The sequence below is a fragment of the Eufriesea mexicana genome, unplaced genomic scaffold (assembly GCF_001483705.2).
Source record: "Eufriesea mexicana isolate 0111107269 unplaced genomic scaffold, ASM148370v2 scaffold2808, whole genome shotgun sequence".
Classification (NCBI taxonomy): domain Eukaryota; kingdom Metazoa; phylum Arthropoda; class Insecta; order Hymenoptera; family Apidae; genus Eufriesea; species Eufriesea mexicana.
Genome location: NW_016910868.1, coordinates 67,667 through 73,277, shown reverse-complemented (window position 1 = coordinate 73,277; position 5,611 = coordinate 67,667).

The following is a 5,611-nucleotide window of genomic DNA, read 5'->3' as shown; positions in this document are numbered from 1 at the left end:
AGTAACTGCGTATAGCATGAAAGTCATAGCTACTCTTGCCAAACATAGCCTAAATAAACATAATCAAACGTTACCTAACAAAACCTAACGCGCCGCAACATATATTTCTCGCATCCCTAGTGTCGAGCTGAGTATAGTGGAGCAACGGTGATCGCAGAAATCCACCGAATAGCAGTGTACAGCGCAAGAGCCAAAGCTACCGTGTCCTAACATAACCAAACGTAGCATAACCAAGCGCAGACTAACAAAGCCTATTGTGCCACGACCACTATTGCTGACCACAACAGATGCGGGCAGAGTATAGTATTGCACAGTAGAGCGCGGAAACCCACCAAATACCAATGGATACCACAAAAGCCAGATATATCCTAACATGACGATACGTAGAATAACTAATCTTAACGCTCCTTGACCGCTATTGCTGGCCTGCCCATCGCCGAGCAGTACAAATTAGGAGAGAGTGGAGCGCAGTAGGTAATAGAATGGCAGTGTATAGCAGAAAGGTCAAAGATATCCAAACCGAACCCATGCTAACGTAACCTAACCAAACGGAAACTAACTCAATATAACGTGCCCATACCACTACTGCTGGTCTCCCCAGGTGCAAGCAGAATAGACTGGAGCACATTAGGACGAAGGAAGCCACCAAATTGCATTGTATACCACAAAAGTCAGAAATATACTTAGCTAACTAAGCCAAACCTGACTTAACGAACGTAGACTGACTGAACCATACGTGCCGCGGGCACTATTGCTGGTCTTCCGACAGTCGTGCAGAGTATAGCAGAGAAGAGCAGAGCGCGTGAATCCATCGAATAACAGTGTATACCACGAAAGCCAGATCCATCCTGACATAACCAAAGCAAACGTAACCTAACCAAACGTAGCCTAGCTACACCTAACGTGCCGGGACCACTGTTACTGGCATCACCAGAGTCCAGCAGACTATAGTGGAGCAATGTAAAGCGTAGACATCAACCGAATAGCGGTCTATAAATCAAAGGTCAACTCTTTCCTGTCCAAACCTACCGAACATGATATAAACTAGCGTAACGTAACCTAACGTAACGAGACCACTGCCTCTGTCCACCCAAGGGTCTTGCATAACGCATTGCAGGAGCGTAGGGTGCAGAAATCCACAGAATCGCAGTGTATAGCAGAAAAATCAAAGCTACCCGCACAATACCCATGCTAACGTAAACTAACCGTACCTAACCTAACACTAAATATCATGGCGTGGAGACAATTTCTGGCCTCTCAAACGCAAAGCAGAGCATACTAGAGCACAGTAGAGCGGAGATATCCACAGGGAGCAGTATGTTGGACAGAAGTCAAGGGTACCCTATCCTAACCTAACCAATCGTAACATAACCAAGCGCATCATAGTCCAACCTAACGTTCCAACACCACTATTGCTAGCCTCCACGTCGCCATGCAGAACATATTAAAGGAGTGTGTGGCGCAGGAGTCCATTGAATGGCAGTGCATAGTACAAAAGGCATAGCCACCCTAGTCCAACCAAGCCAAACGTAGCATAACCAAACTTAACCTAACACAAACTAATAGTTTTCTAGTGCCTAGAACACTATTACTGACCTCCACAGAGACAATCAGAATATACTAGAGCAGAGTGGAGCGCAGACATCCACCAAGAAACAGTGTACACCACAAAGGCCAAAGCTATACGCACCTACTCCTAACAAGCATAGCCCAACCAAACGTACCACAGATCATACTAACGTGCCTAAACACAATTGCTGGCTTCACAGAGCCAGGCAGAGCGTATTGCAGCGCAGTATAGCGCCGGAATCCGCCGAATAACAGTGTATACCGCGAAGGTCAAAGCTACCCGTACCTAACCCAAAGAAACGTCACCAAGCCAAACGTGGCCTAATATAACCTAACGAGCCGAATCCACTATTGCTGGCCTCCACGTCGGCAAGCAGAATATATTAGAGGACAGTGGAGCGTAGAAACGCACCGAATAGAGGTCTACAGCACGAAAGTCAGAACTATCCTGTCCTAAGCTAACAAACCGTAACATAACTAAACGTAACGTGACCCAACCTCACGCGCCGACACCACTATAGCTGGCTACCGCACAGACACGCAGAACAAACTAGAACACAGTATAGCGCAGAAGTCCACCGCATTACCATGTACAGGAAAGAAGTCAAGGATACCCTATCCCAACACATACAAACCTGACCTTGCCAGACGCAACTTAGCTAAACCTGACATGACGCGGCCACTATTTATGACACACACCAGAGTAAAGTATAGCGCATAAGACCATAACGTTGCGCGGAAACCCAGCGAATCGCTGTGAATAGCACAAAAGTCAAAGCTATCCTAACCGAACCCAACCTAACCTAACGTAAACTAACGTAATCTAACTCAAACTAACGTGCCGCGACCGGGATTGCTGGCCTTCACTGAATGAAGCAGAGCATATTAGAGGAGAGCAGAGCTCAGAAACCAGCAGAACCGCAGTGTACAGAAAAGTCGAAACTCACCAAACAAAACCAAAGCTAACATAACATAACCAAACGTATCCTATCTCTACCTGATGCGTCGAGGCCAGTAGTACTGGCGTCGTCAGAGCCAGGCAGAACATACTAGACCACAGGAGAGATCTGAAATCGACCGAAATACTGCGTATGGCACAGAAGTCGGAGAAATCCTAAACTAACCATACCTAAAGCAGCCTGACCAAACGTAGCCGATCTCGGCGTAGCGTGCGGAGAACACTATTGCTGGCTTTGCCTGCGTCAAGCTGAACTTATTAGAGCATGTTATAGTGCAGAAGTCCGCCTAATAGCATTCTATATCGTGCACGTCAGAGCTAGTCCCTCCTAACCTAGCCAATCGTAACATAACAAAAGCAAGAATGACCCAAGAGAACGAAGCGCAGCTAAACCTCTCGTGCCGAGGCCACTATTGCTGACATCCTAAGAGCCAAGCAGAAAATATTGGAGCACAGTAGGGCGCAGGAATACACCACAATGCAGTGCATAGCAAGAAGGGAAAAGGTATCATAACCGAACCTGGCATAACCAAACCTAACAGAACATGGACTAACTAAACCTAACGAGCCGACTCCAGTATTGCTGGACTACACATCGCCAAGCAGAATATATTTCTGGAGAGTATCGCGCAGAAGTCCATAGGCTGGTAAGGTATGGCACAAAAGTCAAAGATACACGAACCAGGCATGTCCTAGTCTAACCCTACCAAACGTAGCCTTACCAAACGTAACGTACAGAGACTACGTTTGCTGGCATCCGCAGAGCCAAATAGAAAATACTAGAGCAATGTAGAACGCAGGAACTGACCGAATAGCAGCGTATAGCACAAAAGTGAAAGCTATCCTAACCAAACCTTAACTAACATAACTTAACCAAACGTAACATATCCCAACCTAACGTGCAGAGACATCTACTGCTGGCCACCACACAGCCAAGCAGAACAGATTAGAGGTGGGTAGAGTGCAGAAACCCATCTAGTCGCAGAGTATGTCAGAGAAGACAGAGCTACGTAACCCTAACGCAAACGAGCCGACCATAACCAAACGTAGCGTAACTCAAACTAACGTGCCGAGACCGCCATTGCTGCTCTGCCCAGTGCCAATCAGGACACAATAGAGATCAGTAGAGTGTAGAAATCCACTGAATAGCAGTGTACAATACAAAAGTTGAAGCAATCCTGATCAAACATAGCATAACACAACCTAACAAAACGTTGCCTGACACAACTTAACGTGCCGAGGGCACTATTGCTGGCCTTCCCAGAGCCAAGCTGAGCATGCTAGAGCACTGTACGGTGCAGCAATCCACCTAATAGCAAACAAAAGCACAATAGGCAAAGATACCCTCTCCAATCCTAGCTAAAAGTAGCATACCCAACCGAAAACGAACTCAAACAGACGTGCCGCGACCAATGTTGCTGGCCTCCACAGAGCCGAGAAGAACAAATTAGTGGAGAGCAGAACGCAGAAATCCATATAATCGCAGAGTGTATCTGAGTAGTCGAAGCTACGTAAGCGTAACCCAAACAAACAGAACATAACCCGACATAGCCTAACTCAACCTATCGTGACGAGACAGCTATTGCTGCAGACCGCAGTGTCAAGCAGGACACACTAGAGTCTAGTAGAGCGCAGAAAACTTCACAACAGCAGTTTACGACACGAAAGACAAAGGTATGTGTACCAAACTTTGCCTTAACCAACCTAACCGAACGTAACCTGACTCATCATAACGTGCCGAGACCACTATTGCCGGTCTTCCCAGAGCCAGGCTGAAAATGTTAGTACACTGTAGGTCGCAGAAATCCACCCAATAGTAGACAACAGCGCTAAAATCGAACCTGCGCTCTGCTAACTTAACCAATCGTAGCATAACCAAACATAACCTAGCTCAAGTCAGCGTGCCGCGACTACTATTGCTGACCCCAAAGGCAAGCAGGACATATTAGTGGAGGGCAGAACGCAGAAGTCCAGAGAAGCGCAGAGTATATCAGAAAATTCAAAGCAACATAAGCGTGACCAAAACCAACGGAACACAGGCAAACATAACCTATCTCAACCTAACGTGCCGAGACCAATATCGCTGCCCACACCAGTGCCAAGCAGGACATGCTAGAGCTCAGTAGAGAGCTGAAACCCACCGGATGTCAGTGTACAGCACGAAACTTAAAAATACTCTACCCAAACTTGGCCTATCCCAACCAAACCGAACGCAACCTTGCTCAACACAATGGGCCGAGACCACTATTGCTCACCTTCCCAGAGCCTGGCTGAAGATATTAGAGCACTGTGTGGCGCAAAAATGCACCAAATAGCAGACTATAGTGCCGAAGTCGAAGCTTCCGTCTCCTAACGTAACATAACACAACCTATTGTGCCGAGAGCACTATCGCTGGCCACCGCAGAGGCAAGCAGAACACATTAGTGGAGAGCAGAGTGCAGACATCCGTATAATCGCAATGTACATCAGTAAATTCTAAGCTACGAAGTCCTAACCAAAGCCAGCGGTACATAAACAAACATAACCTAACTGAACCATACACAACCTATTGTGCCGAGAGCACTATCGCTGGCCACCGCAGAGGCAAGCAGAACACATTAGTGGAGAGCAGAGTGCAGACATCCGTATAATCGCAATGTACATCAGTAAATTCTAAGCTACAAAGTCCTAACCAAAGCCAGCGGTACATAAACAAACATAACCTAACTGAACCTAACGTGCCGTGATCGCTATTGCTGCCCTCCTCAGTGCCAAGAAGGACAAACCAAAGCATTGTAGAACGCAGGAATGTACCGATTAGCGTTGTACAGCACGAATATCAAAGCTATGCTTACTAAACTTAGCCTAACACAACCTAACCGAACGTAACGCGGCAAAACGTAACGTGCCGAGAGCACGATTACTGGCCATCACAGGGCCACTCAGAACATGTTAGTGGAGAGTAGAGCGCGGAAAACCATAGAATCGCAGTAAACGTCAGAAGAGCCATAGCTACCCAAACCAAACCCGAACCGGCAGAACATAACCGAACGTTGCCTACCTCAACCTAGCGTGCCGAGACCTCTATTCCTGCACTCCCCAGA